The 15713-nt window shown below is 38.9% G+C and overlaps 1 protein-coding gene across 1 annotated transcript in view; it reads left to right on the forward strand.

Moving 5' to 3' along the window:
* The first annotated feature begins 543 nt into the window (after positions 1-543).
* Positions 544-15713, forward strand: part of LOC121389410 (mitogen-activated protein kinase kinase kinase 3-like) — a 35502-nt gene continuing 20332 nt past the window's right edge. The window contains exon 1 of the mRNA XM_041521027.1: positions 544-640. The gene's annotated coding sequence lies outside the window, so the exon portion shown is untranslated. The remainder of the gene's footprint in view (positions 641-15713) is intronic.

Genomic DNA, 15713 nt, shown 5'->3' on the forward strand with positions numbered 1-15713 from the left:
GATTCACTGACGATTTCTTTTATTAAATAATTTATTTATACTTTACTCTAGGAAAAATAACAACGATTAAATGTAATTCATTAATACATTTTAAAACATAATAAACTTTATTTAAAACATTATGTACAATATACTATTACGATATAAATATTTCTTATTTCACAATTGTTTGTTTTAATTATTATTATTAGGTGACGCGCGATCTATTTATAGCGCGATTGGAACTGCCAGTATTGCGCCACACCCATGCAATATTCAGGCTAGAAGGACACGCGATGCAGTAAACAATAGAATATCTCGGGAACAATAGAATCACTCGGGGAACGATCCAAAACCGACCGTGCATCAAGCGAGCGCTTTATCACTGGGCTACGTCCCGAACACTTGCAGGGTGTCATATTTTACTTTATTAATAGTGTAAAATTAGTCATGTCTTAAATAATATCTCAATGTTTGGCTTTGGGGAAAACCCACACTGCACACGTTCTCAGAGAAATAACACGGTTACTTTGAGGACGAGTTCAGCTGATTAATAAGGAAATCGAAACAACTATTTTTATTTCCCCCAACACTATGTTGAGACTTTACTTTTGAACGTTAACGTTCAACGTTCGTGTACACACAAAATGGCTGAGGGAGGGTAAGTTTACTACCATAAGTGTACGAGGCGGAATTTAACAATAATTGCTTACTATAGCAACATTTTCAGTCTACCGAGTCTGTGTGAAAGGTTGTAAGGGAAGGATTTTTCTTTGGCACTGTCATTAACCCTAACCCTAATCTTAACTCTATTTATTATAAGTATTTATAATGGTCTTTATACGTGCCAAAGGAACGTCCTACCGTTGTAAGTCATTGTGTTAGATAGCAATGCCTTCTTTTCAGCTTAATCTTAGATATAGCAATTTGGTGTATTCAACGACGTGCGATTTCTCCAAATATCCGCCATCTTGCCTTTTTGTTCAACTGTAACAATGGCTATAACGTTAAACTAGGAATTAACCCATTATTTAGTTTTTTGTGGTAGTTCCAGTAATTTTGCTGTATTTGGTCAAACTTCACTGGCGTAGGAAACGGGGGGGGGGGGGGGGGGCAAGCGGGGCATGTGCCCCCCCCCCACACACACACACACCACTTTTCAAATAAAAGTGTGTAAATAATAATTCGACCGAAGAACCTAATTTGTCTTAAGTTATATATTGCGTTAAATGTTTCTAGTGCAAAAATATTGCACTTTTTGGCACCTTCCTACGCTCGTGAACTTATAATTAAATATAATAACCACAACTTGACCTTTGTTCAAAATGACAAAAGTCAGACTGCTTCCCCTAAAACCAAAACCACCCCACCCACGGTCAAAGTAAACAAAAACATAGCAAGAACTAGAAATATAACTGTCAGTGGTAACACCACCGGGGGCGACAATTTATTAATGACCTGGTGTTCAGACTATGACCCACAGGTAGATAAATACCCCCCCCCCCCAAAGTAACCCCTCCCCCCAGAAAACTGATAAACCCGTGGGGCTAAGTACTCACGACAAACTGTCAAGAAAATTAGAAAAAAGAACGATGCCATAGTAGACTCATTTGCTCATAATCTTTCTGAAGAGGCGGATGACGAAAATCTGTCTAGTAACTCCCTTGCATCCCTACTCCCCCCCCCCCCCCCCCCAAGTGGGGTCGAGATGGGGATAGGGTAAAATTAAACGATACCGGCAAAGAACCTACACCTGAATTGTCAAATTTCTCGGACAATTCAGAGTTGACGTGATTTTTATTGAAGACGAAGACATGACCCAAGAAGAAAATTCCTCCTCCCCCAAGTCAAATAAAGATTCACCCCCGGGCTTTGTTATTATTTTAAATGAGTCCGTACGTGCCCCAATTGATTTGGCTTAGACTACTGAAGCGGTGTCTCAGTGGTTGCCAGCTCCTCCACCAGATCTTCCACTACAGAACGTGATAGGCAAGACACAGAAGAGGAAAGCACCCCCCACTCACCCCCACCCCTGTTCCATCACCCACAGATGAATCTAGGGCTAGCATAGCTAATCGGTTTACTGCTTTAGAAATAATAGTTTCTCTGTCCCACAAGGTTCAGCAAAAACTAGCAAGATGTCAGTCACACACACACACACACACACACACACACACACACACACACACCTCCCACCCCCACCCCCCCCCCCCCCCCCCCCCCCCACACACACACTTTTCCACTAAACCCCCTCATCCCCGAGCTGAGACGGGCATTGTTTGCTGGGAAAAAACCTACCGTCTACGAAGCTGTTGTTCTAGCAGTCAGTATCTAGACTACTAGCCGACAACTTTGGCGAGCTAGTCTTTACCACTTTTTACCACACCCGTATGTCAGACGGTGCCACCTACATTAGGCCTGAGAATGGAATGGAATGAATTAATATTTAACGACACCCCAGCAAGACACCCACGCCCCTCCTCAAACTTGGTACTTATCTTGAACTTATGCCCGACCCCACTCACAACACAAAGGTGTATGTCCTACTAGAGGGCTATACGCCTGAACCTGTTGAAAAAGAGAGAAAAGAAACCACTCCCTCCATCCCTACCAACCCCTTCACCCCAACTCAACTAGGAGAGATACATTTTAACATGCCCCTATACCACTAAGGTGTCGGGCATATAAAAACTTTGACTGATACCACTAAGGTTTCGAACACGCCTGTCCCGGGCTTAACCTCTAACTTCGCCAGTGACTACGTCCAGGCCAGGAGTGGGGATGTAAGTTTGAGGTGGGCGGAATTTGGAATAAGAATTTAGTAGTTAGGTCGGAGACCTATGGCCAAAATGAGAGAGCTGATTCGATCCACCATGTCGAAAATTAAAATTAGAGTGCTCGACTGAAAAGGTTTTAAGGTGATTTGAGCAATTTAGACGGGTTGTTTACAAAAGAAGTAAATATAAAATTTTAACCATGGCCAAAAGATTTAAAGTCCGACTAAGCCCTAAATTACTTGGAGGTGGAGGTTCTAGGAGAGGTTACGCTGCGGAACTCATGGTGAGGTGAGGGGGTGATCGACTCGGAGCTTTCGGAGAGTCCTGGTCAGGTCGATGTAGCAGTCCAGAAGAATTGCTGGTTAATCCTCTGGAAGTATCATCTTCATAATACGGTGGATCGTTGTATTATCCATGTCATGACGCAGCAATCCTTGTCGATACACCCCGTTCCGCTCTCATGTTAAGTAGTACGTGTAACTGGATCCGTATAGCTGCAACTGGTACCGCCGCCCCTGACCTGATGGTAATGGTTGCAGCTTGTCTCCTTCTAGGGTCCAAGCTGAGAGAGGTGGGTATACTCCTCCCTCGCAGCTGGGCGGAACTTGTTAGCAGCTTGTCGGAGGCGGGTCCTTCTCCGACAATTTCCTCTTCTTGGTTTCAAGTGCTACGACAGCTCATGGAGTCACCGGTAATGGTGCTGCTTTAGAAGGGACCGCCACTGTCAGATGAGCTGATAGCTTTGCCCTCCCCTCCCCCATAGCCGCTCCTGGCGTGGGCTGCATCCGAGTGGGCGGGGGGGGGGGGCGACGAAGCAGAAGGGACCGCACCCGGCAGTTGAGCCGCCGGTTTTTGCCACTCCCCACCCCCACCCCCCCCCCTGAGTCGCCCCTGCCGGTTTTGTCTTCTTCCCCGAAGCAGAAGTTTGAGCCGCCGGGTTTGCTCCCCCCCCCCCCCCCCCCCCCCCCCCCCCCCCCGTGCTGCCTTGGGTCATCGTCTCCGCCTACTGTTGGATTGACGCGGACCTTTGTCACTGTTATATGGGTCATTCTACAGAAAGTGTCACTTTTATGTCCCTGCACAATTTCTTTTTTATTTATATATAGAAAACACACATGAGGATTCTCATTAGTATGCACGATAATTCATTAATATGCAAATGTATGCACGATGTAACAGATCAGCCGCTTAGAGGAAAGGTCGGCGGACTTTGTGCACTAATGCAATTGTTGACGAGTTCATTCATTAATCTAGAACAATGGATAGTAATCAATACCATATACGGCAAATGGCGCGAGTCACGTGGTCGTTGTACGAATGACACGAGCCAGGTGTTCGGGAAAATCAATACGACCACAACCGAGTGAATGCGAAGTCACGTAGTAACGCACTGTGTATACCCGACCACGGTTCGGTATTGAAGCAATATATTTCTTATATTTACCAAAAGTCAGCGCAACTTTCTTTTGTTCAATTCCTTTGTACCAATTCCAATGGAACGGCGAACACTTGGGTAGACCACTGTTGAAATATTGCATAGCCAGACAACCGCTTTAAAAGTAATAATCAATAATCAGTCTCTGTTCGAAAAGCATAGCCACGACGTGTTTGTTCAAGTTGAGAAAGTGTAATTCAGTTTTATAATTATAATCAATTACAGTGAAGCTTCCATCACTGTGAAATAAAATCTATATTAAATAAAAAAAACCCACTATAAATGACTAGTTTAAAACCAAATAATTCACGTTTCTTTTGGACAAAACGGTATAGCAAACACAATTTATTAATTTTAATGCATCTATCTGTAATGAATAGTCATTAACGAATGCAGAACAAATCCCATCTTTTAAAACCTTAAAATTTAAAATAAAATATGACTCTTTGATCTGACAAAAAAAAATCAATATGAACAGTTGTGAATAGTTTTCTTTAAATGTAGGTTTATTCACTGTCATTGGTGTTACGATCGTATTTATGTAATGGTTAGTAATTTTAAAAAACTTTTTGTATGTTATTATAGACATCGTATGTCTGCTACAACATGCACTTTTCAGTTTTCTCAACTGTTTCTTTAGAAAGCATGAATTAATTATGCACTTATTTGTCATTGGTGTTACCAGGTACTGAGCAACACCAATGACCATTAGTAACACCAATGACAATGCGTTTGTATAAGATGTCGTTTTCCTCGCTTTGCATATTTTTGAAGATGATTTGAAAATTAAAGGGACTTGTGCAGCATCATAGTTGCATAATGGCACTTTGAGTAAAATAAATGTTTTGCTGGACTAGTATATCCTCAACGTCCCTAACCGCGTTATGCTTGGTTCGCGCAATTAACATCCGATTTGTTGTCGTCTGCTTGTCATTCATTTGTGAGGTTTTTCTTCACAGTTAGTGAAGATTTCCATTCACAATAAAGTTCAGACAAGTAACTATCTAGCTACAAAACTTTACAAACCCCTAAAACCATTAAAGTTACAGTCTCTGGTTACCATATTATAACATCATGTACAAATATGAAATACATAAAATCTACAAATTCAAACAAATATTCTTTCGTTTGGAAAGGGTAAAGTTAGTTGGGGTTTTCTTTTTGTTTAACGACATCAATTGGATGTCAAACATTTGGTAATTTTGACATATAATCTTAGAGAGGAATCGGGTGCATGTGCAGGGGGAGGGTATTGGAGGTCGAAACCCTTACCTGCCCAAGCTTAAAAAAATTGAAATATATTTTCTGGGGGAGCATGACCCAATATAAACTTCGCTCAACAGTCTATAACCCCAACCCCGCTGAAATCCCCACACACGTGCCTTGGAAACTCGCTACATTATATATATATATATATATATATATATATATATATATATATATATATATATATATATATATATATATATATATATATATATTTAGCAAGGGATCGTTTATATGTACCATCCCACAGACAGGATATTATATACCATGGCCTTTTATATACCCGCCGATGGGGATCGATCCTAGACTGACCGCGCATTAAAACCCCCCACCTTTTTACGTCTAAGTAATGAATTGAAATAACATATAATCTTGAAAAATGTTACGTAAATCGAACACAACACCCTCTTCCTGTACTCCTAGAGCGTTACGTAATTATTAACACCCCCTTACATGTAACGCGTATGCTAACCGCTGGCCACTGTCAAAATCTCAAGGCAAATCCCCCACCGATCCCTGGAAAGGTGTTGTACCATACCTCTATGAATATAAATATGTTTTGGAGATATGAGACGACCCATCGATCAAGATAGTTAAATTTGTTCAAAATCACGTGAGAAGCTCAGCGCCTGCGCAAATCACGTAAAGTCCCAGTTTTACTGGCGTCCCGCTAAATGAAGAAAAACAAAGCTGGTCAATGCGTTTGTAGTTGACCTAGATAATGTAGATAAGCGAGCATTGCGAAACTATAGCGATGTGGTGGACCTTGTATGTACCAAACAGAACTGAATCATGTATTCTATATGCTTAAATAATAAAAAATATTCCAGGGACTGCAGCTTTAAGTTTACTATAGACCGTCCCATCCTTCTACAATTTAAGTGGGGTTTTTTCTTTCTTCTTTTTTTTCATTTTTTTTGTTTGTTTGTTAATAATTCCAGTTTGGTTTGACGTAAGAAGACAAGTAAAAGTGTTTTGAAATAAAAAATAAATACTATTTTTGTATCCGATTAATAAAACAATCGGCTCAGAAATAAATAGCATGTAGGAAACTTCATAGTATGAAAAAAGGCGTTCCCTGTGGAACCGTTGGTAAAACGCGGACCGGACCAGAACGCTGGACAAACTGATTTTTTCCTTTAAAACAAATAATTAAACAAAGTGTTCGTCCAAATGTGCATAGTTCAGAAATATATATTTTATCATCAGGGCCGTAGCTAGGATTTTTTGTTGGGGGGGGGGGGGGGCAACTGAGTAGTTAATAGTCTAAAACTCCTTTTCCTTAAGTTTCTATGCTTTCTGAATTATTTCGGGGGGGGGGGGGGGCAAATGCCCCCCTTGCCCCCCTGCTAGCTATGGCCCTGATCATGTAGTTGTTTTTTAAAATAGAAAATGTCGAACGGCGCATGCGCGAACATTTTATTTTTCTAAATGCTAAACGCAGTTGGAAACTACTAACCTTTCCTGTTTAAGAGGTTAATTTTATTATAAAGAAAAGTTAAAATCATACCGAAAATGTATTAACAAGTTGTAGTCAAATATTGGAAAATTACATTACGTATGTTTTCATTTCCAATAAACGCTATTTAAATTTTATTTTAGGAAATAGTTAACTCTTTTGAAGAATGACGCAGTTCTTATTATTTATTTCTTGAATAGTAACATAATTTGTTTGATTTGCTGTATAGTGTATGTACTGAAAACATTAGAATGACATGACGTATTTATACGGCGTCCTCGTTTTCTAAAAATATTTGGAACATTTAACGTAGAGTTTTGCAGCGCTTGCGTAAAAGCAAAAGTAGGATTACAACTTTTTACTCGTTATTGGGAATACAAGTATACAGTAAAATAGATTTTGAGTCTAAATATAAACAAGAAAATAACTACATAAATTAATGAATTAATAAATCTTTGATTTAATATTTAAACAAAATTAAAATTCTGTATCTTAATTTAGTATATTTTTTAAACTGTCTGACCCGGCCGTATCTTATCAATACAGAAACACACAATTATTCTAATAGGCCTTTAATAGTTGTAGGCTGAAGAAGAAAAAAAAAAGAGGAAAAAAAACATTTAACGAAATATGAATTACATAATTTTGCTAACAAGTAATGTATTGGTAGTCTCAAGAATAATAGTATTTCTAGGATACAGTCTTGAATGTCAATGGTGTTATACATTGTCATTGGTGTTACTTGTTTTGTCATTAGTGTTACGCAAGAATATTTTAGCTGTCATTTCTCAAGAAACTTTATTTTTGAAATTTAAATTGTTTATTTAGGAAAGCATACCTCTACCTTTATGACTTTGATGAAATTTATTTTGAAGGACTCCATATTTTTAAATAATTAAAACTGCCACAGTGTATAATTTAAGTCACATACAGAATATCCGTGTGGAAATGCACAATTACACCCTTGGATAGTTTTTAATTCTAAAGTTATTCCATATATGTTATTAGGGACACCCAAATAACACATCCATGTGCTCTTGATCACTATAAACCAATTGGATCACACTGCTGAACTACCGCACTTGTCCGGTAACACCAATGACATAATGAACTTGTTCATAGAGTAACATGGGTCTGCACGGGCAGGCCGATTACAGTTCTGCGTGGCCAGATATAATTTTATGTTCCTTTGTTCATTTAATTTCCAAAAGTTAACAATAAATATTTATATCTTTTAATTGTTTTATCCGGGCCAGGAGAGGGGAGGTAAGTTTGAGATGGGCGGAATTTGAAATAAGAATTTAGTAGTTAGGTCAGAGACCTAAGGTCAAAATGAGAGAGCTGATTCGATCTACCATGTCTGGCAAAAGTCCAAAAATAAAATTAAAGTGCTCGGCCGAAAATGTTTTAAGGTGATTTGAGCAATTTAGATGGGCTACCAAAATTAAGTGCGTCTGACTGTAAACATAAACATAAAATTTTGAACTATGGCCAAAACATTTGAAGTCCGACTAAGGCCGAAAAAGAGGTTACTTAGAGGCAAGGTTGACTACGGCGAGCCGATGAGTGGAGAACCGGCAAAGGCGGGGATGTAGTGCTTCCATTTCTGGTCTGTAGGAATGGTGATGACACTTCTGTAGTCAGCGCCGAGAAGGGCCTTGACGATCCTGAGGATGGTATGGCTATCCATATCTCGAACAAGGACCACTTGTCTGTAGACACCTTCTCTGCGCTGAATAAGTACTAGCCCCGTCCTGCCGGTTGCAGACTTAACGGTGTTGAGCTCGTAGGCCCTTCAATTTGGCAATTGTTTAATCTCCTTATCCAGGAATCCCCCTATCAGCTTTGCCGGGTGTCCCCCTGTACGCATTTCTAGAAGCTGGACCTGACCTTGCTGGTCTGTAGTTTCCAAACAGCTTCCGATTCGTCGTCGATGGGGAAGTTGCTGAATTTGGTGGAGGCGTTGCTGGTGTTGGTAGAGGCCTTGCCTTGTCGGGCTGGTCGCTCGGCTGATCGACGGCCTTCCGCTTCTCAACGGCTTCAATCCGGACCGATGCCAACTGCTGAACTGGCTGGACTGGTGACATCGGCCCGTTACGAACAGGCGGCAGAGATGTAGGTGATGGTGGGCCATCGCAGGGTGTCTCACACATCGCTGCATTGAGATCAGCCTTCAGAGCCACTCCGGCTGTGCTGGTTCGGTCGACTTAGGTCGGGTCGGGGGCGGCGACGCAGAAGGGACCGCCGCCAGTTTTGGTTCCCCCTGAGCCGCCTCTGGCGCGCTTTTCCCCTTCCTCCACCTCTACTTCTTCTGTACTACCGCGTCGCCTTACACCAAAGTCACGGTTGCCCATGACCCGGGGTAACCGACGCGGTATTCTAATAACGCTCCATAGCTTGTTATAACTCGAGAGCACATGAACAGACTTCTTGTCTCATCATTGCAAAATCGGAGAGTGGATCAAACTGGACGTTCTCGCAAACCAACTTCATCGTTCAGAAGCTTGTAGTTCCTGTCCCAAGTCAGACTCCTGATCTTATCGGAGGCAGGACTTGGGATGAGCTTGTTTGAAACACCAGTGGTATACGAGCACGTTAAACTAGTTACCTACCTATCAGAAGCTTGAGTAGGACTGACTGACTGAAATCTTTTTACGTGTCCATATACCATTAAGGTTTCGAACACGCCTGTTTCGGGCTTAACCTCTGACTTCGCCAGTGATTAAGTCCGGGCCAGGATTGGGGGAGGTAAATTTAAGGTGAGCGGAATTTGGAATAAGAATTTAGTTGTTAGGTCAAGGACCTAAGGCCAAAAGGAGCTGATTCAAACTACCATATCTAGCAAAAAAGTCCAAAAATAAAATCGAATCAGCTCTCTCATTTTGGCCTTAGATCTTTGACCTAACTACTAAATTATTATTCCAAATTCTGCCCACCTCCCCCCCCCCCCCCCCCCCACACACACACACTCCTGGCCTGGACTTAGTCACTGGTGAAGTCAGAGGTTAAGCCCGGGAAAGGCGTGTTCGAAACCTTAGTAGTATATCAACACGTTAAAAGATTTCAGTCAGTCAGTCAGTCAGCCTAAACTCGATCCTCGACGACCCCCGACTGTGACTAAGGCTGACAACAGCACGGAGATCGCCGAAGCGAAGTCGAACAACGATCGGAGTATATCGAACACTCCTGAGTCGGTTGACAATAGGACTCAAAAGGTCAAGATGATGATAACTAGTTTAACGTGCCCATATACCACTAGGGTTTCGAACACGCCCATCCTGAGTTCGACCTCCGATAAGATCGGTGACCTGACTTGGGATGGGGTGGGGTGGGTGGGGGTAGTGTTGAAAATGGGCAGAATTTTGAAAATAGCAATTAGTAAAAAAGTTAATAGAATAAATAAAAAAGTTTAAAAAGTTACAAGCCAAAAATAAAAAGAATTAACTGCTCGGTTGAATATTTATATAATTTGGAGTATTTTAGGTGGACAGTCCAAAAATAAATAAGAGAAAGAAGAGTGGATCAGACTGTTTAATAATATTTTTAAAAATGAAGTAATTTCGACATAAAATTTTAAACGAAGGTCTAAATGTTTAAAGTCCCATTAGGGTCGGCGAAGATGGTGATGACACTCCGGTAGTCGTTGCCGAAAAGGGCCTTGACGATCACGTGGATGGTGTGGCTATCCATCTCTCTAACCAGGACCGCTTGTCGGTAGACTCCTTCTCGGCGCTGAGTTAGTACCAGCCCCGTCTTGCCGGCTGTAGACTTAATGGTGTGTAGCTCGTAAGCGCTTCCATCAGCCAGTTCCACATCTGGTTCCACTAGTCCGCCCATCATGTCGGATCTGAGGTGTCCCTCTGCACGAACTTCAGGAAGCCGGACCTGATTTTCCCGATCTGAACTTTTCAGACGGTTTCCGAGTCGGAAGGGGATGGTGCTGGCGAAGACAAAATTTCGGGACAGCTGCATATTTTGGCCGTTCTAGCATTTTGTTCAGCCAGCAAACGTTTCAATAACGTTCTCTATTTTATTGGTTCCCGACTTGGCCCTTTGGTTTATCACGAAGCGCATAAACCAGTCTATCGGACGTTTTTCTGATCGGTCTGGCTGAACACAGCCCTGAAGTTCGGTGGTGTCGTGGTTACGCTATTGGACACTGGCTGGTAGGTACTTGGTTCGCATCCCCGTATCGGCTCCCACCCAGAGCGAGTTTTAACGACTCGATAGGTCCACTACACACACTTCTCTCTCGCTAACCATTAACAGCTAACAACTAGCGCACTGTCCTGGACAGATAGCTAAGGTGTGTGCCCAGGACAACGTGTTTGAACCTTAACTGAATATAAGCACGAAAATTGCTTGAAAAAAAGCACAAAGTAATTGATAATGCAGTACGCAAAGACTTTTGAACTGCGTGTACTTTACCATCACACCTGTATCAAAACAAAAATTTAATTGAATTGTTTTGGAATTTTGTTTTCATTATTTCAGTTGATATGGGTTGAAATTTTATATGTTTTTATATGCATTTCAACTTCATTCATTATAGAGTTATGTTACCAGGCGAGTTCGAATCCCCAAGTAGTCACTCTACACTAACTTGTATGTAAAAAGGAGCAGTGACGTGCGCGGTTGGTCTAGGGTCGATCCCCGTTGGTGGACCCATTGGGCTATTTCTTGTTCCAGCCAAGGCACCATGACTGGTATATCAAAAACCGTGGTAATAATGTGCTATCCTGTCTGTGGGATGGTGCATATAAAAGATTCCTTGCTACTAATGGAATAAAATGTAGCGGGTTTCTTCTCTAAGATTATATGTCAATATTACTAAATGTCTGACATCCAATAGCCTCTATTAGAAACATACTTATCTGCCCTTGATTTGCATGTGCGCTACGCTGTCCAAACATGCACTAAATTACTTCCGGCGCGTTCACGCTCCAGTCTCTTGTAACAAAGACTCTTTGTCACTACTGAATCGTGCAGTAGTCGTCGACTTGGGTTTTTGTTGTTGTTGTTGTTGTTGTTGTTGTTGTTGTTTTTTACGTTAATAAAGTTTCCTATTTCTATTATTGTTTGTCCAATATTTTTTGTGCTCAACAGAAATACCTACGACCACGTCTTGGGAAGACACCTCCCCCCCCCCCAAAAAAAAAAAGGGGGGGGGGGCTCATTGATCAACGATCGACTCATTAAAACGGCATTTAGTCCATTCTATTAAGGATTCAAAATGTCCAGTTTACAAATATTAACTCTAAATTCCCAGGGTTTGGGAGTATCTGAAACAAAGAAGAGATGTATTAAACTATTTCAAACAAGTATATATTGTCTGCAGGATACGCATTTTACAAGACAACTAGAGCCCTATATTCAAACTCAGTGGGGATATGAGTGTATATTCAATTCTTTTCTAGGAAATTCAAGAGGTGTAGCAATGCTGTGAATATAAATTACACAAAATGAAAATGGATATCTCTGATAGTAATATAGCATTAGATATAGCTATGGAAGGGGAGAGGATCACCATTGTCATTTTATATGGTCCTAATGAAAGCAATCCAAGTTTTATGAGAATATTTTTCAACTAGCTGAAGTATTTGAGAATGAAAAATATATTATATGTGGTGACTTAAATTTAGTACTCAAGACATTTTTATAGTAAATTAATTTCTAGAATAGAGCTTAACAGTGGCAAGATAATAGTCGATCAAAACTTTTTTTAGAAGAAACAAGAATTTAAAAAAAAAAAAATATATATTCCAAACCGGATAATAATAAATCAAAGATGGATGAATATTTTAGACATCTGAGAACTATCAATATATAATTAAACTGTCAGAGGAAGAAGCAGATGAATTAGAAGAAATAAGTATTCTGACGCATTAGCATTTCTTAAAAGTATGAAAAATGAGCTCAGGCTCAGATGGCTTATCTCCAGAATTTACTTCTTTTTTTTTCTGGCTAGACTTAGGACACTTTATTGTTAGATCCATTAATCACAGTTTGATATAAAAGAAATGTCAAATACCCAAAAAGCCAAATAAGCCAAAACAGTTCCTTAAATATTCCTTAAATTAAAACAATATTGGATAAATTAATTGCTAAAGACCAAACTGGCTTCATTAAAGGTAGATACATAGGCGAAAATATTAGACTCATATATGATATAATGCAATATACTGAAGTATATAAAATCTCTGGCCTCTTGATCCTAGTAGACTTTAAAAAAGCTTTCGATTCAACTTCTTGGGACTTTATTGTACAAGTTTTAGATCTTTTTAATTTCAAATCATCTATAAAACAATGGATACAATTATTTTATAACAACTCTGAATCTAGAATAATACAAAATGGATTCCTATCTGAAAGATTAAACTGCAAAGGGGCTGTAGACAATGTGACCCTCTCTCACCATATATCTTAATAGTAATAGTAATAGTTTCAAAAATTACTCATCTACTTATTTCATTACCAAATACCCCTGATACAATAACAAAACAAATTAATAAAATGTTTAAAAAATTTGTATGGCAGAATAAACTAGACAAAATTAAGAGAGGTATTGGTACAGGACTATAAAAATGGAGGTGTCAAAATGTTACATTTATTAAATTTTATGATGGCATTAAAATCAGTTTGGATAAGAAGACTTTTTCTTTCCAATTCGAAGTGGACGAATCTATTTGAAGCAGTAACAGGAATAAAGACAGGAAATATTTTTTAAATATGGAGATTATATTATTCAGGTTAAAACGAAAAATAAATAACAATCCATTTTTGGAAACATGTATTACAAAGTTGGCTAAATATTCAACAAAAACAAATCTAAAAATATATAGAAGAAATAATGAGTACAAATATCTGCTACAACAGTGATATAACTAAATATCATAAACCAATGTTTTACCAAAAATATATTGAAAGGGGAATTATCTTTGTACAATATCTACTAAATGACAGTGGGCAGTATATGAGTTACGAGGAGTGTAAAGCCAAATATAATGTAAAATCTATTTTTAGAATATGTTACTTTAATAAAAGCTATTTAAACTTTTACTGGTAAAGAAAAATGGAAAAACAATTATTAATACCGACTAATAACCCTATTCTATCTTTCAATCTAAGAATATTTTTAAAAGATCAAGGGGGAAGTAAAGAAATGTATAAACTATTAAATTATAGTACAGCTTTCCCTACTTCACAAAGAAAATATACAGAACTAGGTTATACTCTATCTTCACAAGAATGGAGACAGTATTATAGTTTACCATTTAAAATACTGAAAGATACATCTCTATTGTGGTTTCAGTTCAAAATTCTACATAGAATAATAGCAACAAATACTTTCTTACATAAAATAAAATACACTGATTTAAGTAGTTGCAATTTCTGCAAATCCCAGCCAGAACATTAGAAGATATATTTTATGAATGTTCAAAAGTTAATGAAATTTGGAAAATAATAGAACAATGGATACTAAAGAAAGGAGAACAAATTCAATTAGACAAAACTACAATTGCATTTGTGACCATGAAAAAAACTAAATTTTTAATGGTTCTGTAAACTGGTTAATTTTTAACATAAATATTACATATATAATATAATATATATATATATATATATATATATATATATATATATATATATATATATATATATAATATATATATATATATATATATATAATGAATGAAATGCAAAAGACTAATTTGAGTAAAGATGCAATTAAAAATTTCTTAAAGAATAAAATACAAACTGAAAAGTATATATTTTATAAACATTGTAATTTTAAAGTTTGTTTTTAATGTTTGAAAAACCCCAAACAACAATAACAACTAGTTTGGAAACCTCCCTTCCTTCCTCTCTCTCTCTCTCTCTCTCTCTCTCTCTCTCTCTCTCTCTCTCTCTCTCTCTCTCTCTCTCTCTCTCTCTCTCTCTCTCTCTCTCTCTCTATAAGCATGTGTTTGTGTATATATCAATGTATACGAACGGAAGTGTACATTAATTTGACACACAACACATACACACACGTGTGTGTGTGTGTGTGTGTGTGTGTGTGTGTATCAACTATCAGTATTAGAAAGCAATCAACATAAATACACATCACAAAGTCCAGTGTCATTGTCAGGCAATGTGTAATGGACACAATTTTACACGTGCATATATGATGCACTAATCGTTTTGTTCACATAGTTGCCAGGATGGATCCTTGAAATAGTCTGCGATGTAGGAACATGCTAATGATTTGAGAAATGTCAATTTTCATAGAACGATGAATATGCATAAAGGCTAGTCCGGCCAGTCTGTCGTCTCACATGGTGTATCGTAAATAGGTTTTCACACGCCGTAGTCAAAAGAAAGCTCTCAAAATTAATACAAATGTGATTAATGTTTGTCATTGTTACGGCACTGTATATTACTTTTCTTGATCCAGTAGCAGCAATGATGATTGATATACACACGCACACACACACATATATATATAGTTGTGCGTCTGTGCTCTCTCCCCCCCCCCCCCCCCTCCCCCTACCTCTCCCGTTTACCACCTTCCTACGCCACTGGAATATGTACATAGATAAAACGTTTTTTAACGTGCGTGTTCGTTTGGGTTGTATTTTTGGTTGTGCGTGTGGTGTGCGGGGGCTTGTTTTGTAGGCTATTGTTTATTTGGGGGGCAGATTTGTTTTTGTTACTGGGTTTTCTTGGGGGGGGGGTGGGGCGTAAAATTATTTTAATTTTAAAAATATTAGGGTTTTTTGTTTTGCCTGCCACTTATGCTTATAATCATCTACCT

This window comes from Gigantopelta aegis, chromosome 14 (assembly GCF_016097555.1).
Source record: "Gigantopelta aegis isolate Gae_Host chromosome 14, Gae_host_genome, whole genome shotgun sequence".
In the NCBI taxonomy this organism is placed as follows: domain Eukaryota; kingdom Metazoa; phylum Mollusca; class Gastropoda; order Neomphalida; family Peltospiridae; genus Gigantopelta; species Gigantopelta aegis.